The sequence below is a fragment of the Anomaloglossus baeobatrachus genome, unplaced genomic scaffold (assembly GCF_048569485.1).
Source record: "Anomaloglossus baeobatrachus isolate aAnoBae1 unplaced genomic scaffold, aAnoBae1.hap1 Scaffold_670, whole genome shotgun sequence".
NCBI classification, from domain to species: domain Eukaryota; kingdom Metazoa; phylum Chordata; class Amphibia; order Anura; family Aromobatidae; genus Anomaloglossus; species Anomaloglossus baeobatrachus.
This window is the reverse complement of record NW_027445042.1, coordinates 43,039-68,779: the sequence shown is the minus strand read 5'-3', so window position 1 is coordinate 68,779 and position 25,741 is coordinate 43,039. Positions and strand designations below refer to the sequence as shown.

Here is a 25,741-nt window from a genome sequence, read left to right as displayed (position 1 = left end):
AGGCACACACGTGCGGTTTTTAAATGCAAGCACGGACGCACTAAGAACCTAACAGGTTTTAGGAGCAAAAATTAATGATGAGAACTCTGACACTATCAGCCACTGCTGACTGACGTGTATTATACACTACACTTGTGCGTTATATAATAGTTTGGTAAAAACGCACACAAGTGCACCTGTACGCTGCCACCGACAGGCACACACGTGCGGTTTTTAAATGCAAGCACGGACGCACTAAGAACCTAACACAGGTTTTAGGAGCAAAAATTAATGACGAGAACTCTGACACTATCAGCCACTGCTGACTGACGTGTATTATACACTACACTTGTGCGTTATATAATAGTTTGGTAAAAACGCACACAAGTGCACCTGTACGCTGCCACCGACAGGCACACACGTGCGGTTTTTAAATGCAAGCACGGACGCACTAAGAACCTAACACAGGTTTTAGGAGCAAAAATTAATGACGAGAACTCTGACACTATCAGCCACTGCTGACTGACGTGTATTATACACTACACTTGTGCGTTATATAATAGTTTGGTAAAAACGCACACAAGTGCACCTGTACGCTGCCACCGACAGGCACACACGTGCGGTTTTTAAATGCAAGCACGGACGCACTAAGAACCTAACACAGGTTTTAGGAGCAAAAATTAATGACGAGAACTCTGACACTATCAGCCACTGCTGACTGACGTGTATTATACACTACACTTGTGCGTTATATAATAGTTTGGTAAAAACGCACACAAGTGCACCTGTACGCTGCCACCGACAGGCACACACGTGCGGTTTTTAAATGCAAGCACGGACGCACTAAGAACCTAACACAGGTTTTAGGAGCAAAAATTAATGACGAGAACTCTGACACTATCAGCCACTGCTGACTGACGTGTATTATACACTACACTTGTGCGTTATATAATAGTTTGGTAAAAACGCACACAAGTGCACCTGTACGCTGCCACCGACAGGCACACACGTGCGGTTTTTAAATGCAAGCACGGACGCACTAAGAACCTAACACAGGTTTTAGGAGCAAAAATTAATGACGAGAACTCTGACACTATCAGCCACTGCTGACTAACGTGTATTATACACTACACTTGTGCGTTATATAATAGTTTGGTAAAAACGCACACAAGTGCACCTGTACGCTGCCACCGACAGGCACACACGTGCGGTTTTTAAATGCAAGCACGGACGCACTAAGAACCTAACACAGGTTTTAGGAGCAAAAATTAATGACGAGAACTCTGACACTATCAGCCACTGCTGACTGACGTGTATTATACACTACACTTGTGCTTTATATAAGAGTTTGGTAAAAACGCACACAGGTGCACCTGTACGCTGCCACCGACAGGCACACACGTGCGGTTTTTAAATGCACGCACGGACGCACTAAGAACCTAACAGCCGCAGCCCCTAGTAGAAGAGCAATAACGTATAGGAGGAAAATCGGGTGCGTGCCGCGCTGTCACCAAAGGAAACTGATGTTAATTATTTCATCTCTTTATTCTTTTTTCCGGTCAATGTGTTTCAGAGATCACTGTCTCCTTCATCAGGGCAAAAAAAGAACAGTATGCAATCAAAGGAGGAAGAACCTCTATATATACACATATGGAGCTACGTCAGAGGACTGACTGCTGTATTTCAAATACTGCCGGGATGGTCAACTGTTACAATACCGGCCATAAAAGTTCTCAAGTGATATATTGAGAAACATTTATAAAATCACTGGGGTATAGTGTTTCAAATTTCATCAGCTTTTTGAGACAAAAATCAGAAAAAGAAGAAGAAGAAGGACAAAATGAAAAAAAGAAAAAAAAGAAGAAAAAAAAACCAAAAAGGGAGCATTGAGCTCCAGACCCTGTATTGAGTCTTAGAAGTGTAGTGACAAGTGCATCTGTCCACAACCCTGTAAGGGTGAACGGGATGACGGACAAGAAAAATTATGTTCGTGGCAAAAAATGGTGGTGTTGCTATATAAAATTGCATTAAGAATAAAGAAAGGAAAAATTTCTTTATAAAAGTAGTGAAGAAAAAAGTGGAAAAAAGGGGAGTGTAAGCCATTTTACTATTTTACTAATAAATAGTGATGAGCGAGCATGCTTGTTACTACTCGGTACTCGCACGAGTATCACTGTACTCGGTCTACTCGACGGGGACCGAGTAATCTCGCGATACTCGTGCTGTACTCGTGGTCTTCATCCCTGCATGTTGGCGCTCTTTTGAGAGCCAGCCCTCATGCAGGGATTGGCTGGCAGACCACTGCAATGCCAGCCCTGTTAGTTGTGGAATTGCAGTGATTGGCCGGCCTGCACAGCGTGACCGAGCCTTTATACCGGCGGGCGCACAGCTATCCAGACAGTCAGTGCAGGGAAAGGGTCGCTGCTTCAGGGAAAGGTTTGCGGCCCTTTATAGCTATTTCCGTAGCAGGGCTGCAAACAGTGTGACCAAAAGTCCTTCTCAGGACTATTCTAGTTGTATACAGGCAGGCAGGGTATAGCCAGGTCGGAGTACAGTAGCAGAGTCCTTCTCAGGACTATTGTTGCTGTATACAGGCAGGGTATAGCCAGGTTGGAATACAGGCTAGAGACCAAAAGAGTCCTTGTCAGGACTATTGTAGCAGTATACAGGCAGGCAGGCAGGCAGGCAGGGTATATAGCCATTCCTAGTGGTGACCGTATACCAGCCTTCATCATATCTGGGGCTGGTGTACACAGTCTAAAACAGTCCTGATAGTGTCAGACTTCTCAGCAATTGTCGCTCCTAAAACCTGTTAGGTTCTTAGTGCGTCCGTGCTTGCATTTAAAAACCGCACGTGTGTGCCTGTCGGTGGCAGCGTACAGGTGCACTTGTGTGCGTTTTTACCAAACTATTATATAACGCACAAGTGTAGTGTATAATACACGTCAGTCAGCAGTGGCTGATAGTGTCAGAGTTCTCGTCATTAATTTTTGCTCCTAAAACCTGTGTTAGGTTCTTAGTGCGTCCGTGCTTGCATTTAAAAACCGCACGTGTGTGCCTGTCGGTGGCAGCGTACAGGTGCACTTGTGTGCGTTTTTACCAAACTATTATATAACGCACAAGTGTAGTGTATAATACACGTCAGTCAGCAGTGGCTGATAGTGTCAGAGTTCTCGTCATTAATTTTTGCTCCTAAAACCTGTGTTAGGTTCTTAGTGCGTCCGTGCTTGCATTTAAAAACCGCACGTGTGTGCCTGTCGGTGGCAGCGTACAGGTGCACTTGTGTGTGTTTTTACCAAACTATTATATAACGCACAAGTGTAGTGTATAATACACGTCAGTCAGCAGTGGCTGATAGTGTCAGAGTTCTCGTCATTAATTTTTGCTCCTAAAACCTGTGTTAGGTTCTTAGTGCGTCCGTGCTTGCATTTAAAAACCGCACGTGTGTGCCTGTCGGTGGCAGCGTACAGGTGCACTTGTGTGCGTTTTTACCAAACTATTATATAACGCACAAGTGTAGTGTATAATACACGTCAGTCAGCAGTGGCTGATAGTGTCAGAGTTCTCGTCATTAATTTTTGCTCCTAAAACCTGTTAGGTTCTTAGTGCGTCCGTGCTTGCATTTAAAAACCGCACGTGTGTGCCTGTCGGTGGCAGCGTACAGGTGCACTTGTGTGCGTTTTTACCAAACTATTATATAACGCACAAGTGTAGTGTATAATACACGTCAGTCAGCAGTGGCTGATAGTGTCAGAGTTCTCATCATTAATTTTTGCTCCTAAAACCTGTTAGGTTCTTAGTGCGTCCGTGCTTGCATTTAAAAACCGCACGTGTGTGCCTGTCGGTGGCAGCGTACAGGTGCACAATTTGCACAAACTTTGATATAACGCCCAAGTCTAGTGAATACACGTCAGCACAGCATTGCAAAATGCGCAAGGGCGTTGGCAAGGAACAAGGAAGTGGACGTGATGGTGGTGCAGGCAGAGGCCGAGGTCGTGGGCAAGCTCTAATTTTGCCACAACAAAGGGCCACATCTAGTCGCTCGCACGTCCTGTCCCAAATTCTTGGGGACCGCAGCAGTACACCGCTCTTGAACCAAGACCAGTGTCAACAGGTTGTTAGTTGGATAGCGGATAATGCTTCCAGTCAGATTGGCACCACCACAAACACTCTGTCTTCCACACGGTCAAGTGTCAGTAGCCGTGATACTGCACCGCACATTTCAGAACCTGATCCTCCTTCCTACCACAAGGCTGAGTACACGTCCTCGGACATTAATGATCCCACACTTGGACACTCGGAAGAGCTGTTCACGTTTCCATTCGCACATTCTGGCCTCTCGCCAGCTCATGTTGAAGTGGGTCATGAGGAGATCGTATGTACAGATGGCCAAATATTTGAGCAGCCACGTTCTCACGAAGTTGGCAACGTGTCTCAACAAGGGGTGGACGATGATGAGACACAATTGTCAGGAAGTCAGGAGGAGGAGCAGGGTGCGGAAGAGGAAGACGACGTGGTGGATGATCCAGTAACTGACCCAACCTGGCAGGAGGATATGCAGAGCGAGGACAGCAGTGCACAGGGGGAGGGAGGCGTAGCATCCCAACAGGCAGTAAGAAGCAGGGTGGTGGCTCCAGGCAGAAGTCAGGCAACCGTTCCCCGGAACAACAACACGACACAAGGTGCCTGTACAAATGTTAGGTCTTCCCGAGTCTGGCAGTTTTTTAAGTTGGATCCAGATGATTCTAAAAAGGCCATTTGCAACACCTGCCGTGCCAGCATCAGCAGGGGTACCAAAACTAGCAGCCTGACCACCACCAGCATGATCAGGCACATGTCAGCCAAGCACCCGACTTTGTGGGAAGTACAACAGAGTCGAGGAGCAGTGCTTGCTAATGTCACTGCTACGTCTTCGCTGGTTGTGCATGCGAGCCAATCCCCTGTCCATGCTGCCTGCGAACAAGCCTCCTCCGGTCCTGCACCTGCAGTTGCCTACTCAGAAATAACACCATCATCAAGCACGTCCTTGTCCCAGCGCAGCGTTCAGTTATCCATTCAGCAAACCTTTGAACGCAGGCGCAAATACACTGCCAACACCCCACATGCCACAGTTCTAAATGCTAACATTTCGCGACTGCTTGCGCTGGAAATGTTGCCTTTTAGGCTGGTGGAGACAGAAGCATTCCGCGACCTGATGGCGGCAGCTGTCCCACGTTACTCGGTCCCCAGCCGCCACTATTTCTCCCGGTGTGCCGTCCCCGCGTTGCATAACCACGTGTCACAAAATATCACACGTGCCCTGAACAACGCTGTTTCACCCAAAGTCCACCTAACCACAGACACGTGGACAAGTGCTTGTGGGCAAGGCCGCTACATCTCGTTGACGGCACACTGGGTTAATATTGTGGAAGCTGGGACCCAGTCTGAGCGAGGGACGGAACACGTCCTTCCCACACCAAGGTTTGCAGGCCCTACCTCAGTCAGTGTTTCACCCACACTCTACAGCTCCGGAATGTCATGCTCTTCAGCCTCCTCCTCCTCCTGCGCATCCTCATCCACTGTACCCTCCACACCAGTCCCAAGCTGGAAGCACTGCAGCACTGCCTCGGCGAAGCGGCAACAGGCTGTGCTGAAGCTAATCTGCATAGGTGACAAACCCCACAATGCAGAAGAGCTGTGGACAGCTCTGAAACAGCAGGCAGATCACTGGCTCACACCTCTGAACCTAAAGCCAGGAAAGGTCGTGTGTGACAATGGCCGGAACCTGGTGGCGGCTTTGAGGCGAGGCCAGCTGACACATGTTCCATGCGTGGCCCATGTGCTCAACCTCGTGGTTCAGCGGTTTCTAAAGTCATACCCAGAGCTGTCTGATCTGCTGGTAAAAGTTCGCCGCCTGTCTGCACATTTTCGAAAGTCACCTACTGATTCAGCCGGCCTTGCCGGCTTTCAGCGCAGTTTGCATCTTCCGGCTCACAGACTGGTGTGTGATGTCCCCACGCGTTGGAATTCAACTCTGCACATGTTGGTCAGGATATGTGAGCAGAAGAGGGCAGTTGTTGAGTACCTGCATCACCTAAGCCGTCGGGAAATGGGTCAAACTCCACACATAACACCTGAGGAGTGGAGATGGATGTCCGACCTATGTACCATCCTCCAAAACTTTGAGGACTCCACCAAGATGGTGAGTGGTGATGACGCCATTATTAGCGTCACCATACCGCTACTCTGCCTTCTAAAACGGTCTCTGCTCAAAACCAAACATGATGCATTGCAGGCGGAGCGCGATGAGTTGCAGCAAGAAACAGTAGTGGGTGTGGGTGATAACACACAGCCCAGCCTCGTCTCATCACAACGTGCAGTGGAGGACTATGACGAGGAGGAGGATGAAGACATGGAGCAAATCTCCGGCCAAATTGAGGATATGACATGCACACCAGTCATATCCTCGGTTCAGCGTGGCTGGCCAGAGGACAGGGTAGATGAGGAGGAGGAGGAGGAGGAGGAGGACAGCATGTTCAGTCAACGTGTTGGTCAGGCTACTGAAGTCCTGGCTGTTAAGAGTCTGGCGCACATGGCTGACTTTATGGTAAGCTGCCTGTCTCGTGACCCTCGCGTTAAGAACATCTTGGCCGACAATCATTACTGGTTGGTAACACTGTTAGACCCACGCTACAAGGAGAACTTTATGTCTCTTATTCCCGAGGCGGAGAGGTCAACCAAAATGCAGCAGTTCCGGAAGGCCATAGTCACGGAAGTAGGCAAAGCATTCCCCTCACAAAACGCTAGCGGCATAGGTCAGGAATCAGTGGACAACCAAGGCGTACAGCCGAGAGAGGCACAAGTCCAATCCGCCAGAGGTAGGGGAACAGTCTTTAAGATGTGGGACAGTTTTCTCAGCCCCTCACGTACCACAGCCCCTGAGGTGCGGGGTAGTGCCACAAGAAATCCTAAGTTTGCCCAGATGCTCAAGGAGTACCTTGCAGATCGAACAACTGTACTCCGACATTCCTCTGTGCCTTACAATTATTGGGTATCCAAGGTGGACACGTGGCATGAATTGGCTCTCTACGCCTTGGAAGTCCTGGCCTGCCCTGCCGCTAGCGTTTTGTCAGAGCGTGTTTTTAGTGCCGCAGGTGGAATCATTACAGATAAACGCACCCGCCTGTCAACTGAAAATGCTGACAGGCTGACTCTGATCAAGATGAACAAGGGTTGGATTGGGCCAGACTTCACCACACCACCAGCAAATGAGAGCGGAATTTAAAGTTTGTAACGGGAATTTGCCATGTACCTCCAGTCACCCATGGGTACACACTTCTGGACTTTGGATAATCGCTGGACTGCTCCTCCTTCTCCTCATGCGCCACCATGATGACCGTTACAAGAGTTAGGCCTTTGTTTCAGGTATACCCCCAGTGGTAAATTTTTTCGCCCATTCTTTGCAGAATGGACATTACAACGACAGGAGACCCGCTCCTTTGCAATGGGAACAATGTTTTGAGGCCCTCATGCACGTCTCTATGCAGGGACAACGTGGAGCCTCCCAATTTTTGGCTGCCCTGCCAAAGGGCTATACTATAATACACCCACTTCCTGACAATGGACACTTAATGTTTTGAGGCCCTCATGCACGTCTCTATCCAGGGACAACGTGGAGCCTCCCAATTTTTGGCTGCCCTGCCAAAGGGCTATACTACAAAAGACCCACTTCCTGACAATGGACACTTAATGTTTTGAGGCCCTCATGCACGTCTCTATCCAGGGACAACGTGGAGCCTCCCAATTTTTGGCTCCCCTGCCTAAGGGCTATACTATAATACACCCACTTCCTGACAATGGACACTTAATGTTTTGAGGCCCTCATGCACGTCTCTATCCAGGGACAACGTGGAGCCTCCCAATTTTTGGCTGCCCTGCCAAAGGGCTATACTACAAAAGACCCACTTCCTGACAATGGACACTTAATGTTTTGAGGCCCTCATGCACGTCTCTATCCAGGGACAACGTGGAGCCTCCCAATTTTTGGCTGCCCTGCCTAAGGGCTATACTATAATACACCCACTTCCTGACAATGGACACTTAATGTTTTGAGGCCCTCATGCACGTCTCTATCCAGGGACAACGTGGAGCCTCCCAATTTTTGGCTGCCCTGCCAAAGGGCTATACTATAATACACCCACTTCCTGACAATGGACACTTAATGTTTTGAGGCCCTCATGCACGTCTCTATCCAGGGACAACGTGGAGCCTCCCAATTTTTGGCTGCCCTGCCAAAGGGCTATACTACAAAAGACCCACTTCCTTCCAATGGGCACTTCAGGTTTACAGGCCCTCATGCACGTCTCTATCCAGGGACAACGTGGAGCCTCCCAATTTTTGGCTGCCCTGCCTAAGGGCTATACTATAATACACCCACTTCCTGACAATGGACACTTAATGTTTTGAGGCCCTCATGCATGTCTCTATCCAGGGACAACGTGGAGCCTCCCAATTTTTGGCTGCCCTGCCAAAGGGCTATACTACAAAAGACCCACTTCCTTCCAATGGGCACTTCAGGTTTACAGGCCCTCATGCACGTCTCTATCCAGGGACAACGTGGAGCCTCCCAATTTTTGGCTGCCCTGCCAAAGGGCTATACTACAAAAGACCCACTTCCTTCCAATGGGCACTTCAGGTTTACAGGCCCTCATGCACGTCTCTATCCAGGGACAACGTGGAGCCTCCCAAATTTTGGCTGCCCTGCCTAAGGGCTATACTATAATACACCCACTTCCTGACACTGGACACTTAATGTTTTGAGGCCCTCATGCACGTCTCTATCCAGGGACAACGTGGAGCCTCCCAATTTTTGGCTGCCCTGCCTAAGGGCTATACTACAATAGACCCACTTCCTTACAATGGGCACTTCAGGTTTACAGGCCATCATGCACGTCTGTATGCAGGGGCATTGGTGAACCTCACAATTTTGGACTGCCCTGGCAAAGGAAAATACTACAAAGACTCAGTTCGTCAAAATGGGCACATTAGACTCAGAGGCCTTTATGTACGTCTCTTCTCAGGGACATCGGAGTGCCACACAATGTTTTACGTAAAATCTTTCATGTATTGATCTCAAAAAGTAACATACATTAGCTCTATCTCACTATTGGGTATGTGCCCTTAACATTTCCGCTATGAAAAATCATTTTGGTGTCATTTTGGAAGGTTTTCTGGTGAGTCCGTAAAAATGGCGTAAAACGCGGACAAAATTATTCAAAGCTGTGACTTTTGAGTGATAAATGCTTCAAGGGGTCTTCCCCATGCTGTTGCCATGTCATTTGAGCACTCTTCGGAGACTTTTGTGCCATTTTTAGGGTTTCTACATGCTGCCGGTGGTCATTTCACAAAAATACTCGGGTCTCCCATAGGATAACATTGGGCTCGGTGCTCGGGCCGAGTACACGAGTATCTTGGGAGGCTCGGCCCGAGCTTCGAGCACCCGAGCTTTTTAGTACTCGCTCATCACTACTAATAAACCTAAAAAATAAAAATAAATTGAATAAAAATCATGAATGTTGTGTTATAACAGGAAATTCGGTGTAAGAATGAATATCCGGGATGAGAGTTCAGCGAATGAGTTATAGAAATTGTTACAAAAAGGAGTGTGTACGGTTTATGCGTAAATTTTCAGAATGCGTACATGAAAATTATATGTATGTGAGAATGTCCCCCATGCTTTGTAAAAAGTTATTTATGAAAATGTAAATAAAATATATAAAAATGCCTAATTATTTATAATTTATGAGAAAGATATATATGTATGGAAGAATGTTATAAGGTGTCCAAGAACCATAAAGAAAAAGGGTGCATATATAATGTTAGAGGTCTAGAGTTCCACCAGGCTATATCACCCCTAAAGAAATAGAAAGAAGACCTTACTACCTGTGTACCCCAAAAAAAGCTATATTTCTTAGCCAGGATTATGGTGGAGATATGCACAAGTGAAATAAGAATATAAAGTAATACAATAAGATTATAAAACCAATATGTGTGCATTCATGCACCACCCGGTACGCTACCCTTGCCAAATTGCTCACTCTAGATCCCCACACGATCCATGAAGCCGTTCCCCCGGTCACACCGCCTGCTGCCGGTTCCCACTCATCCCTGGGGGAGTTAGGCGAGTGGTATCGAGAGCTACATGTCGGCACTGATGATACCCCCATACACCACAAGGAAGGGGTATACCGGGTGGTACAGGAGTATGAGCGGGTTTTTAGCAAGCACCCTCTAGATTTTGGGCAGATTAAAGGGGTTCAACACCACATCCCTACCGGTACACACTCCCCTATTAAAGAGAGATACAGGCCTATTCCCCCTGCGCACTACCAATGCGCCAAAGACATATTGAGGAACATGAAGGAGGCAGGGGTTATTAGGGACAGCTGTAGTCCCTGGGCCGCTCCGTTGGTGCTGGTTAAGAAGAAGGATGGCACCATGCGGATGTGTGTGGATTACCGGAAGATTAACCAGATAACGCATAAGGATGCTTACCCTCTGCCCCGCATCAAAGAGTCCCTGGCCTCGCTGAGAACCGCTAACTACTTCTCCACCCTTGACCTCACCAGCGGGTACTGGCAGGTGGCCGTGGCACCGGAAGACCGAGAGAAGACTGCCTATGGGACCGTTTTGCTGTACTTGGATGATGTGATTGTGTACTCACAGACGTATGAAGCCCACCTGGAGCACCTAGCCGAGGTGTTCGCGTCCCTTGCCAAGTATGGGATGAAGTTGAAGCCCTCAAAGTGTCATCTGCTGAAACCCAGAGTGCAGTACCTAGGACATGTGGTTGGTGCGGAAGGTGTCGCCCCCAACCCCGAGAAGATCACCGCCATCCAAGACTGGCCGAGACCGACCACAGTGAGGGAAGTGAGGCAGTTTCTGGGCCTGGTGGGATATTACCGTCGCTTCATTAAGGGGTACACAAAGATGGCTGCCCCCATGCAAGACCTCCTCGTAGGACAGACCAAGGGTGGTAGATCCCTAGTAGCCCCATTGGTGTGGGAAGAAAAGCATGAGGAATCCTTCCGCCAGCTGAGAACAGCCCTGACCGGAGAGGAAATCCTAGCGTACCCTGACTACAGCCGCCCATTCATCCTCTACACCGACGCCAGCAATGTGGGCTTGGGGGCTGTTCTATCCCAGGTCTAAGACAGAAGGGAAAAGGTAATAGCTTATGCTAGCCGAAAACTCCGACCGACTGAGAGGAACCCTGAGAACTACATCTCCTTCAAGCTTGAGCTCTTGGCACTGGTGTGGGCTATCACCGAGCGGTTCCGCCATTACCTGGCAGCAGCCAAGTTCACCGCGTACACAGACAATAACCTGCTGACCCATCTAGATACGGCCAAGCTGGGCGCGTTGGAGCAGCGGTGGGTGACCAGGTTAGCCAACTACGATTTCACCATCAAGTACCGGGCCGGCCGTACCAACGTCAATGCCAATGCACTCTCCCGGATGCCCCACCTGTCGGAAGAGGGGCCAGAGGATGATGACCTCGAAGAGATCGAGTTGCCTGCATTTCACCGGCCATTCACTGAGAAGGTGCACGTCTACCAACAACGGGTGAACCTGGATCCGCTGCCCCGACAGGACTGGCAGGAAGCTCAGGACCAGGCACCTGCTGTCCGCCTGGTCAAGACTCTAGTGGAACAGGGTTCTGCTGGGATAGACCCTGCTGCCCCTGCCGAAGCCCAACGTCTGTGGCAAGAACGGACCCGGCTATACCTACACCAGGGGAAGTTGTATCGCGAGCTGATTAATCCAAAGACTCACGAGAAGATCCGCCAGCTGGTGATTCCCCAGGCTAACGTGCCCACCGTCCTGCAAGCATACCATGATGGTGCAGTGCACTTCGGGTGGAAGAAGCTAGAGATGTTGTTAAGAGAGCGGTTCTATTGGAGTGGAATGCGGGAATCTGTGGAGGCCTGGTGCCGAGAATGTGGCCCTTGCGCATTGAGAAGGAAGGACGAGGCCAGCCAGAAGGCACCCCTACACCCGATCATTACACACCAACCGCTGGAGCTGGTTGCCCTTGACCATGTAAAGCTCACCCCCAGCCGAAGTGGGTACACCTACGCTCTGACCATCGTAGACCACTACTCGAGGTTCCTGGTGGTTGTCCCAGTTAAGGACTTAACCGGCCGCACCGCTGCTAAGGCTTTCCAGGCTTATTTCTGTTGACCGCATTGGTACCCGGAGAGGGTGCTTACCGACCAGGGTCCGGCCTTTGAAGCAGAGGTATTCCAGGAATTCTGCCAGTTGTACGGCTGCAAGAAAATCCGGACCACGCCTTACCACGCCCAAACCAATGGCATTTGTGAAAAGATGAACCACTTGGTCCTGGGCCTCCTCAAGACGTTACCACTGGAAGAGCGGAACCTGTGGCTGGAGAAGCTACCTGACCTGGTCGATATGTACAACAACATCCCTTCCAGCTCTACGAAATGCACTCCAGCATACCTGATGAGAGCTCGTCCCGGCCGGCTACCAGTGGATCTGGAAATGGGCTTGGAAGCTTCAGAAGCACTCCTGTCGACAGCTGAATGGGACACTCGGCGGAGGACACAGTACCGACAGGTCCAGGAGTATGTTGAAAAGAACTTGTGCCGGAGTCGGGGACAACAGGAGCAGTGCTTCAACAAGAAGGCGCCTGCCGGTTCCTTCCAACCTGGGGATGTAGTGCTGAAGCGGAAAAGAAGGGCCCACAAGCTGGATGATCAATGGGAAAAAAACCCGTATGTAGTCCAGCCCACAGGATGGGAGAATGGGAAGGCCTACCAGATCAGCCGTGACCAGGGGGGGACTTTGGCCACGGTTTCCCGAGACCACCTGAAGAAGTGCCCACCAGCATTGAGAGTAGCGGATGAGGCTCCAGTTCCCAGTCCAGTGGAGAAGGAAAAAGAGGTAATCCACACCATGATGGGTGATTTTCCAGCAGACTGGCCTACACAGAACGGTGCGGTGATCCTTCCAGTGATACTGTTCCCACAACCCGTGGATGAAGAAATGATGGAAACGGTTAACCGCGAGCCAGTGCCCAGGGAGGTACCTGTACCCAGCTCCCCTACGCCTCCGCCTGCCCCACATGATAGCAGGGAGGAGGAACTGACTGTTCCCTCTGCCCCACTGCCTGTCACCACTGACACCGGACCCCGAAGGTCCACTCGCCCCAACCTAGGTAGACCCCCACTTAGGTACAGGGAAACTACTCTTTAAAAGGGGGGGGCTTTATGTGTTGAGTGTACCAGTTTGAAAGTTTTAAATGATAAGTAAAGATGATCAACCAAAGAAGTTTACCTGATTGAACCGTGATTAAACCGGCCGTTGCCGGCAACTGTTGTCCCCGTAGGGACTGTGCAACCATTGCGTAAGGAACTGCTTACGGACAAGCCCGAGAACTTGCAGGGCAACCACAAACTTAGTGCAATGTAAATAAAAATGTTTGTTGGCTTGACACCGTTACCGCCTCCGGAGAGGCTGATTTGGGAGGATGGGCCTGGAGGAAAGGGATGGCCTAGGCCCGCCACTACCGTAACCGGTGGCGATCCTCCGGGGGTTCAGGGGTCCCCTTGGACGTGGGCCCCCTGAAAGAGACAGAACCCGCTCGGGCAACTTGGTGCTGGACTGGGGTCAAGGGGTGCTGCCCGCTTCTTAGGGGCAGCATCAGGGCCAGGTTGTTTGGGTGGGAGAAGAGCGGAAGCTGTACCGTTGTAAAATGTTTATGATGCTTTTACATGTTTTACCGTTTTATTCTTTTTCAGTTGTGAAAATAAAACCGGTGATGGACGGGCAGCCCGCGGACGGTCTGCATTTTACTATAGGGGAATGTGGCGCCCTGGACAAGCCAGGTCGTCACAGGTACTACACCAACACACTCTACACTCCGGCTAGGCACACCGAAGCTAAACACAAATCCTAGTTGCCTTCCTCCAGGGGCTGATGTCCACACCAGGGGGTGGGCCAGGCGGTTGATCCCACCCACCGAGGAGTTCACAGTCCTGGAGGCGGGAAAAGGAGTCAGATTAGAGATCAGTTTTGGAGTTAGAGAAGTGAAGAGGAGAGGAGACTGACCGTGTCCGGGTGTGTGGCCCGGGCACTCAGCAAGGTTGGCAGACGGTGGTGACCTTCTGCAGGAGAGGCTGATTGGAGTGAACCGTACGGACCGGGGATGGGCGGTGGCCCGCCGGTACCAGATCGGGGAGTGAAGAGAAGCCAGCACCATCCGGCAGGGCCTACGGACCCCGACCAGGCTAGGAGTCGCCGTAAAACCGGTCAAATCCGTTAGCGACAGGAACCTCCAGGGTTTCCCAGCAGTCAAGACCCGATTGAAGGCAACAGCTCACACCGTAGAGGGAAGCACAGTCACCGCCAAGGCTACAGTTCCCAGGGCCAGAGCCTGCGGGCAAAAGGGGCTCCCTCAGCATCCATCCAAGCTGGGGAGCGGGTTACCGGTGGGAAGCCCGCTAGATTTTGGGGGAATAAAAGGGGTCCAACACCACATCCCCACAGGTGCACACCCACCCATCAAAGAGAGCTATAAGCCAATACCACCTTCACATTGCCAGTGTACCAAGGACATGTTGAGCAACATGAAGGCGGCTGGGGTTATCCGTGACAGTTGTAGCCTTTGGGCAGCTCTGTTGATCCTGTTAAAAAAGAAGGACGGCACCACTCCCCGTATTGAGGAATTGCTAGCTGCATTGAGAACTGCAAATTATTTTTCTACCCTTGATCTCACTAGTCACTATTGGCAAGTGTCCGTTGCTGAGGCAGACCGGGAGAAGACCGCCTTCGCCACCCCTATGGGTCTCTGCGAGTTCAAAAGCATGCCCTTCGAGCTGTGCAATGCGCCAGGAACCTTCCAGAGGCTGATGGAATGCTGCTTGGGACAAGATTTTAGGGTGTATAAAAAGGGAGATTAGATCCCGTGATCCCAACGTATTGTTACACCTCTATAAATCACTTGTAAGGCTACATCTGGAATATGGGAACCAGTTTTGGGCTCCACATTTTAAAAAGGACATTCAGAAGTTAGAGTCAGTTCAAAGGTGGGCAACTAGACTACTACAAGGAATGGAAGGCCTCCCATATGATGACAAGTTGAAAAAGTTATTAAGTGATTATTGGCTGCAATGGGGCTTTCTGGCTGGTGCCAGCCTCTCTTCTTAGCACACAGGAACCACAATCCCTACACCATGCTTCAATGGATTCTCTCATCCCAGCCCAGTAAAACTACATATTTTACACAGTCATAAGCAGCCAAAAGGGATCTATTCTATTCAATTGCAAATGATCTAGATAAGACTGAGAATAAGATACTGCACGGGACATAGCAGAGTTGGTCAAGTTGAGTGGAGATGAGTTTGCTATTTGGCACAGCTTTTTGCATCAATAAAGCAAGTAAAAGGTGTGAAAGATAAAAAAAAGGGTGAAAGTGTGAAAAGTGAATTGGCCAAATTGAGGTGCATATAAAGTTTTTGCTTTCTTTCAATTCACTAATGGGGCTCATTTGAATCAGGTGAATTGAGTTCTGCTTTTGGAAACTGGGTTAAGAAGGGGTGCACCGGTCCTGGAGGTACTGCAATACCAGGTCAATGCGTGGAGTGGACAGAGCAAGATTTTTTCCATCTCCTTGTTCTAAAAATCCATTTAATATATGGTCCCCAGAGAGGGGACGTATCAGATATTAAACTGATAAGAACAGATTTAATTTTTTTTTTTTTCTGTTTATCAGTAGGACTTCAAAATAACAAAGGTGATCGCCTCCCGTTGCCTGGGAACCGTCCAGGCACAAGAGGGCTATGTGTCACCAGAAGGCGCACACACTTCCTCAAGGCCGGCAGACGTGCAATCCCAGGCACCTTCCAGTACCGACCAAGGTAGCGTCCTCCGAAACTACACTTGATCTTAGCCAAAAGGCCGAGAAGCTATAACCCGAATTGGTTACGGCCTTGAGTGGCACCCTGGCCTATACCGGACACATCTTAGGGAGAGGGAGACAAACCCACGCCTACAGAAGACATTTTGTCACCCAAGCCAACCCTTGAAAAGGCTGTTTTGCAGAGCAAAAACAAGAAGAATGGTGCTTTTTGCAGCCGCCGCCCACTGCAATGAATCTGAATAACTCCTCCTTTTGGACACAAGCACCTCCCCTCCCCCTTGCAGTCTTTCCAATTCATGATACAAAAAGACGGACGGACAGGACAGGACAGGACAGGCTGCCTGACTTTCCGTCACTGCCACCCTTTGCCATCCTTGCCCGTAGAAAGCCCTTTCATCATCCCCAAACCCTAATCTTTTCCCTTCCCTTCCCAGATGCGTCTCACTCCCTTTCATTAGGAAGTGAGCGCAGCCTTTTCTCCGTTCTGCACATGCGCGACGTTAAACACAAATGCGCAGGCGTGCGTTCCATTACCCTCACTGCATTCCACTCCCATACAGGAAGTGGGCGCAGCTATTACTACGGTCGCACATAAAAGAACCCACGGCCACCACTGCACATAGCTGACTCCACCACAGGACACCCACTTCTACACCAACGCAGGTAAGACAGGATCGGCACCTCTATGCTCCCGTTACAATCAGGCTCAGTCACCATGTGATAACGCTCTCAACTCTTTAGTTGCAGGCTCCCCTTGCTTCACCTCCATTGGCTGTGCTGCCATTTCCTCTCCCACCTGGAAGGTATACTTTATTCCACTATTTTCCTGTTTCTCTCTTCCCCCTTTTCCCATAACCTACTTTTATCTGCATTTGTGGGGTATCTATATGCTATTTACATTTACATCATAGTTTTATTCATTAATATGGAAGGGAAGAGTGCCCATGAGAGTGTTGAACTGCGGAGAGCAAGAGATTAAGCTGCTCCGATTTGCCACCATTGATAAGCTGTTCTCAGTAGATACACATGCTATCCAAACAGCAGCATCCACCATTGCTTCAGCCCACCCATTCAGTGACAGCTCACCAAGTCAGCCATAGGAGTGGTGTAAGGAATTACACGTAGGCACTGACTCCACACCTTCACATCACAAGAAGGGGGTCTACAGGCTAGTGCAAGAATACGAGCAAGTCTTCAGCAAACATCCGCTAGACTTTTGAAGAATAAAAGGGGTCAAACACTACATCCCCACAAGTGCACACCCACCCATCAAAGAGAGATATAAGCCAAAACTACCTGCACATTACCAGTGTACCAAGGACATGTTGAGCAACATGATGGAGGCTGGGGTTATCCGTGACAGTTGTAGCCTCTGGGCAGCTCCGTTGGTCCTGTTAAAGAAGAAGGACAGCACCACTCCCCTGTATAGAGGAATAGCTAGCTGCATTGAGAACTGCAAATTATTTTTCTACCCTTGATCTCACTAGTCGCTATTGGCAAGTGTCCGTTGCTGAGGCAGACCGGGAGAAGACCGCCTTTGCCACCCCGATGGGTCTCTGCGAGTTCAAAAGCATGCCCTTCGAGCTGTGCAATTTGCCAGGAACCTTCCAGAGGCTGATGGAATGCTGCTTGGGACACCGAAACTTTGAAACGGTACTGCTATACCTTTATGATGTTATTGTTTATTCTAAAGCAAACAAGATTTTAGGGTGTATAAAAAGGGAGATTAGATCCGGTGATCCCAACGTATTGTTACCCCTCTATAAATCACTTGTAAGGCCACATCTGGAATATGGGGTAAAGTCCTGAGCAGGTTGATAACCATTGGTTTGAGCATGGTAGGGTGTAGTGCGCATCTTCCTGCATCGGTAAAAGCTGCAGAAGTCCTTGAAGATTTCCGCTTCAAAGGCTGTGCCTTGATCTGTGAGGACTCTCTCTGAGTAGCCATGAGGTCTGCATAAGTGTGCTTGGAAGACCTTCGCTGCAGTATGGGCCATTAGATCTTTGACTTGTACCACAACCATAAATCTCGAGTAGTTGTCTACCATCGTAAGTGCATACGTGAGCTCGCCTCGATATTCTGCAACAAAACTCCCTTTTTCGATTTCAGTTTCAGCAAACACTCCTCTTCCTGTAGAAAATATTTATCATTACCTAAGACAGTCATTCTAATGCATGACAATATTAAGGCAATTTAGTTAAAACTTGTTTTAACTCACCTTTAAGGGGATTGATGTATTTCATGGTCAATCCAGGTTTGTCAGTGATGGCACTGACATAATGTATGGCGTCTTTTTCGGGCGTTATCCTTTGCCTTTTCATTGTGAAAATCCAGTTGCCTATATCAAAGCAAATTCTACTACTTGTAAAGTATGCAGAAAATGAAATGTAGAACATATAACATCAACTGCTTAGGAACGCATCATAGGTTAGTACTTAAAAGGATATTGTCATGTTCTAGTCATAATGCAAGCTGGACATTTTTCATGTTACCTTGTAATCGCCGGCCTGTTCTAATGCTCACAAGCTAAGATATAGGCTCAGCTGCTAAGGCTTCCCTCTGCCTTCTGAATGAAACTTGAATATGTCTGGGTCACTGTGTATATAGCAGGTGCTCAGAAAAAATAAGAGTCAATTCAATAAAAATAGCTCTGGCACACTATAGTGATCAATAACGTAAGAAAAGAACTCTTGGAATGCTGAAAATTCTTTATTTGTGCAAAAGGATAATTCATCCAACGTTTCGACCTTGTTTTTAGGTCTTTATCAAGGATAAAGTTATCTAAGATCATAAAGGGTTACAAAACCATATAAACACGTAATTAGTACATAGTACAACATAACAGTACAATATATTGCTACTTGAGAGTACAATGGGTCAAATGACCATGATGCACATACAAAAAATTTTTCCAAAGCCATAGTGAAAACATTTGTACTGAGGAAAGAAAATTTCCACATGACCTATCTGGAGAAACATTCTGGATCAAACAACCAAAAATAGTCAAGCAGGTAAATACACACCTATATGGATAACAGGATGATATGTGTTCAATTGTATAGCGTCATTGCCATTAAGGTACAAATGGAAAACTTGCAATCCTATATAGTGAAGGAAATGAACACATATCATATCAAAGAACACAGGAACATGGGTGTGAGAAAAACCTCAATGTTTATACTTTGTTCTTTATAATGGTGTGAACATGTATATGTCTCAGTACCTTATGCACTTGAGAATTCTAGTGAGTAGATCATGAAAGCCTATTTCAGAACTGGAATCAGTAAATAATTGTAGGTGGAATCTAAATGAAAAGATGGTACAAGTGTTATCATGACACGTGGGCTATAACACAATGGACCGTGTGACAAAGAAGAAAGGAGAGAAAGAAGAGGAAGAAAATGCAACTACCTGTAACATTACGTGATAGTCACTGGTAAGTATCACTTGACAATTCAAGTGAAAAAGGATTCCTTTATTAGTGGGTGTATTATAGTATAGCCCTTTGGCAGGGCAGCCAAAAATTGGGAGGCTCCACGTTGTCCCTGCATAGAGACGTGCATGAGGGCCTCAAAACATTGTTCCCATTGCAAAGGAGCGGGTCTCCTGTCGTTGTAATGTCCATTCTGCAAAGAATGGGCGAAAAAATTTACCACTGGGGGTATACCTGAAACAAAGGCCTAACTCTTGTAACGGTCATCATGGTGGCGCATGAGGAGAAGGAGGAGCAGTCCAGCGATTATCCAAAGTCCAGAAGTGTGTACCCATGGGTGACTGGAGGTACATGGCAAATTCCCGTTACAAACTTTAAATTCCGCTCTCATTTGCTGGTGGTGTGGTGAAGTCTGGCCCAATCCAACCCTTGTTCATCTTGATCAGAGTCAGCCTGTCAGCATTTTCAGTTGACAGGCGGGTGCGTTTATCTGTAATGATTCCACCTGCGGCACTAAAAACACGCTCTGACAAAACGCTAGCGGCAGGGCAGGCCAGGACTTCCAAGGCGTAGAGAGCCAATTCATGCCACGTGTCCACCTTGGATACCCAATAATTGTAAGGCACAGAGGAATGTCGGAGTACAGTTGTTCGATCTGCAAGGTACTCCTTGAGCATCTGGGCAAACTTAGGATTTCTTGTGGCACTACCCCGCACCTCAGGGGCTGTGGTACGTGAGGGGCTGAGAAAACTGTCCCACATCTTAAAGACTGTTCCCCTACCTCTGGCGGATTGGACTTGTGCCTCTCTCGGCTGTACGCCTTGGTTGTCCACTGATTCCTGACCTATGCCGCTAGCGTTTTGTGAGGGGAATGCTTTGCCTACTTCCGTGACTATGGCCTTCCGGAACTGCTGCATTTTGGTTGACCTCTCCGCCTCGGGAATAAGAGACATAAAGTTCTCCTTGTAGCGTGGGTCTAACAGTGTTACCAACCAGTAATGATTGTCGGCCAAGATGTTCTTAAAGCGAGGGTCACGAGACAGGCAGCTTACCATAAAGTCAGCCATGTGCGCCAGACTCTTAACAGCCAGGACTTCAGTAGCCTGACCAACACGTTGACTGAACATGCTGTCCTCCTCCTCCTCCTCCTCCTCCTCATCTACCCTGTCCTCTGGCCAGCCACGCTGAACCGAGGATATGACTGGTGTGCATGTCATATCCTCAATTTGGCCGGAGATTTGCTCCATGTCTTCATCCTCCTCCTCGTCATAGCCCTCCACTGCACGTTGTGATGAGACGAGGCTGGGCTGTGTGTTATCACCCACACCCACTACTGTTTCTTGCTGCAACTCATCGCGCTCCGCCTGCAATGCATCATGTTTGGTTTTGAGCAGAGACCGTTTTAGAAGGCAGAGTAGCGGTATGGTGACGCTAATAATGGCGTCATCTTATACCTTTATGATGTTATTGTTTATTCTAAAGCAAACAAGATTTTAGGGTGTATAAAAAGGGAGATTAGATCCGGTGATCCCAACGTATTGTTAACCCTCTATAAATCACTTGAAGATTTCCACTTCAAAGGCAGTGCCTTGATCTGTGAGGACTCTCTCTGAGTAGCCATGAGGTCTGCATAAGTGTGCTTGGAAGACCTTCGCTGCAGTATGGGCCATTAGATCTTTGACTTGTACCACAACCATAAATCTCGAGTAGTTGTCTACCATCGTAAGTGCATACGTGAGCTCACCTCGATATTCTGCAACAAAACTCCCTTTTTCGATTTCAGTTTCAGCAAACACTCCTCTTCCTGTAGAAAATATTTATCATTACCTAAGACAGTCATTCTAATGCATGACAATATTAAGGCAATTTAGTTAAAACTTGTTTTAACTCACCTTTAAGGGGATTGATGTATTTCATGGTCAATCCAGGTTTGTCAGTGATGGCACTGACATAATGTATGGCGTCTTTTTCGGGCGTTATCCTTTGCCTTTTCATTGTGAAAATCCAGTTGCCTATATCAAAGCAAATTCTACTACTTGTAAAGTATGCAGAAAATGAAATGTAGAACATATAACATCAACTACTTAGGAACGCATCATAGGTTAGTACTTAAAAGGATATTGTCATGTTCTAGTCATAATGCAAGCTGGACATTTTTCATGTTACCCTGTAATCGCCGGCCTGTTCTAATGCTCACAAGCCAAGATATAGGCTCAGCTGCTAAGGCTTCCCTCTGCCTTCTGAATGAAAATTGAATATGTCTGGCTCACTGTGTATATAGCAGGTGCTCAGAAAAAATAAGAGTCAATTCAATAGAAATAGCTCTGGCACACTATAGTGATCAATAACGTAAGAAAAGAACTCTTAGAATGCTGAAAATTCTTTATTTGTGCAAAAGGATAATTCATCCAACGTTTCGAGCTTGTTTTTAGGTCTTTATCAAGGATAAAGTTATCTAAGATCATAAAGGGTTACAAAACCATATAAACACGTAATTAGTACATAGTACAACATAACAGTACAATATATTGCTACTTGAGAGTACAATGGGTCAAATGACCATGATGCACATACAAAAAAATTTTCCAAAGCCATAGTGAAAACATTTGTACTGAGGAAAGAAAATTTCCACATGACCTATCTGGAGAAACATTCTGGATCAAACAACCAAAAATAGTCAAGCAGGTAAATACACACCTATATGGATAACAGGATGATATGTGTTCAATTGTATAGCGTCATTGCCATTAAGGTACAAATGGAAAACTTGCAATCCTATATAGTGAAGGAAATGAACACATATCATATCAAAGATCACAGGAACATGGGTGTGAGAAAAACCTCAATGTTTATACTTTGTTCTTTATAATGGTGTGAACATGTATATGTCTCAGTACCTTATGAACTTGAGAATTCTAGTGAGTAGATGATGAAAGCCTATTCCAGAACTGGAATCGGTAAATAATTGTAGGTGGAATCTAAATGAAAAGATGGTACAAGTGTTATCATGACACGTGGGCTATAACACAATGGACCGTGTGACAAAGAAGAAAGGAGAGAAAGAAGAGGAAGAAAAAGAACTACCTGTAACATTACGTGATAGTCACTGGTAAGTATCACTTGACAATTCAGGTGAAAAAGGATTCCTTTATTAAAGGGTTCTCAGTCGCCTCAGGATCATGAAATACTAGGGTAAATGATATGAGAATGGGTAAGAAGCACCACTAAAGGAAATATGAGATGCAGGACATATATCTATAAACCCCTGAACTACATGATAGAAATAAAAAGAAGAAAAAAGAAAAAAAAGAAGAAAGAAGAAGAACACATAGAATGCGGAAAGAGAATGGGTACAACTACCTGAGTTACTGCAGGGAGGCCCCTGGTAGGTATTGTGAGGGTTAGTGGAATTCCTTCACTGAAGGGTTCTCAGTTGCCTCAGGTTCGTGAAAAATGCTATAGACAAATAATGCCCGGAGAAAAGGGGTTCATATACAGCGAATAATGGTAATACAAGGTACATGTGTCCCATGTAATAGTATAAATATATATATATGCTCTACACCAGAAATAGAAAGTAGTCCCTCTGCCTTCTGTCTAGGTGCCCTGAGTTATGTCCTGTAAACTGTCACAGTGACCTAGACACACATGTGTAGTAGGGGAATATCCCTGCTGAGATGCCAGTGCTAGAGCACTCGTTTGCTGTGGAGTTGAACGCTATGTGAGTAGTTCTTACCTTCAATGAGCAGAAGTCTCTTTTTTCAGATTTCAATATCTCTGTGGGTATCTGGCAGAAATATGGAATACTCTTTACTGCTAAGACCCTGTACACCACTCCCACTAAAGGGGGCTTTACACGCTGCGACATCGCTAATGCGGAGTCGTTGGGGTCACGGAATTTGTGACGCACATCCGGCCGCATTAGCGATGTTGCTGCGTGTGATACCGATGAGCGATTTTGCATCGTTGCAAAAACGTGCAAAATCGCTCATCGGTGACATGGGTCTCCATTCTCGATTATCGTTACTGCAGCAGTAACGATGTAGTTCGTCGCTCCTGCGGTAGCACACATCGCTCCGTGTGACACCGCAGAAACGAGGAACCTCTCCTTACCTGCCTCCCAGCCGCTATGAGGAAGGAAGGAGGTGGGCGGGATGTTCCGGCCACTCATCTCCGCCCCTCCGCTGCTATTGGGCCGTCGCTCAGTGACGTCGCTGTGACGCCGCACGGACCGCCCCCTTAGAAAGGAGGCGGTTCGCCGGACACAGCGACGTCGCCGGGCAGGTAAGTATGTGTGACGGGTCTGGTCGGTGTTGTGCGGCATGGGCAACGATTTGCCCGTGTCGCGCAACAGATGGGGGCAGGTACCCACACTAGCGATATCGGGACCGATATCGCAGTGTGTAAAGTAGCCTTTAGTCACATGACCAAGACTGTATCTGTGTCCCTACAACACACTTGAGACAAATGTGTGTGTGAGCCTGCATTGTGGGGTATATATAATATATTATAGAGCTGGGAAGGATCATTCTAAGCAGTGAGCTGTTCCAGTATTTGTAGGAAAATACCCAGTAGAAGCATCAAACACAGCACCAATACCTCCCATCAGTATTCCACCACAGTGCCATGTAACCCATGCCCTACACTCCCATCTACACCAATACTATACAGGCACAAACTAGTATATCTGACTAAAAGCCCCCAAAATATGAAGAACGGCCTATAGTTGAGTGTGGATATAAAATCTATGTGAGCAGAGCTAGAATAGAAATCACTGATCGCATTGAAGTCATTCTGACCATAAATCACCATGATATCAAGGTGAGTTGTGTGTTACTGCTGGGAGGAAAGGGTTAACAGTGGAATATTAAGGTGCATTTCTGTGTGCAGTGTTACTAGTCAATGTAACAATTCAGTATGAGCTGCTCTTGGTGCCGGGGGAGGGAGATGCTCTCCTGAGCAAGATAGATGGGGAATGAACATGATATCTATATAGTGTAAGGCAGGGGGTCTCAAACCAGGTGATCATGTCTGATCAACTGGTTACATTATGTCTGATTACCTTGTCTAACAGTTTTTTCTCCCCTTTCTTTACCTTCCAGGTTCCCATAGTCACGTGAAATATCCCTGTTGCACTTGATTACGGCTCACTATTCACTATAGGATGTCTTATATCTAACATCACACTCTCACCCATCAGCACTCTATAGGTTTGTATAAGGTATGCGCTTACACATCCGGTCCTCCATAGGTATTTCCACTTATGTAACACTATCCCTATGATCACTCATAACTCATACCCTTGTAGTCAATTACAGCCTCCTCTCTCCCCCCTCCCCTTCTCCCTTTCCATCTATAATTTTGCCAGTACAATATTAGTTTACATTAGGCACACACTCACATATTCCTTTCCTTAGTGATTTATTGTAATTCACATTCACATACAATTCTCTATGCCTGCCCCATTACTACATTCATACCTACTTGACCCTATCCTGATACCCCTTGTCTCACCTTGTTGGTCCCTACACCTGTTATCATGTCCTTTCCTGTGTCTGTCTTGTCACACAACACATTTTAGCATATAACTTGTGCTCCTTATTACCTGTCCTGCCTATTAGAATTATGTCCATTATGTCCATGCATGGCCCAATGAATCAAGTCTGTACTTCATATTCATGGTTTAAGCCTTTGGGTTCCAATGTGCCCAGAGTATATATCCAGAAAGATTCCCTTTCTTTGAGCTTCCTAATTCTATTGCCTCCTCTGCGTATGGCTTGGACATGTTCGATGACTTGGAATCTTAATTGGATCACTGTGTGATTATGCGTCACAAAATGGTGTGGGACTGGTAATAGAATCTGCTTACAATGTATTGTTGACTTGTGTTTAGCTCAAAGAAAGAGAATCTTTCTGGATATGTACTCTGGGCATATTAGAACCCAAGGGCTTAAACCGTGAATATGAAGTAAAGACTTGATTCATTGGGCCGTGCACCATGTCACCAAGTGTCCAATTGCATTGTCCAATGGCTCACAATGGTTATGCGTTTTCATTGGATGGATAATCGAAGCCATGTTTTTTTCCTTTCTGTTGGGTTTGTTGTGTGAGTAGCCTATAGGATTAAGTTGGTTACCGCAGGCAGTGGATTTAACTTCCTGTCTTTGGTCCAGTGGTAGATGGATTGTCTGGTCTATGAGCTGTTATTGGTTTGAATGCAGGTGAATGCCCATGGGCTGCTTATGACTGTGTAAAATAGTATTGATTCATGATGGATTTCAGACTACATGTAGATATCTTCAGTCTTTCTATCCACATCATTTAAATGAACATTATCCATGCAGCTTGAAATCCATCCAATAAGAGAAGCAACCTTGTACAACCAATCTGATAAGGGCACAGTATA

General features: G+C 47.2%; 1 pseudogene; it reads right to left on the bottom strand.

Annotated features, from left to right (window-relative positions):
- Window positions 1-15,573: 15,573 nt before the first annotated feature.
- LOC142286631 (U2 spliceosomal RNA) lies at window positions 15,574-15,780 on the bottom strand (annotated as a pseudogene).
- Between the last annotated feature and the right edge of the window lie 9,961 nt (window positions 15,781-25,741).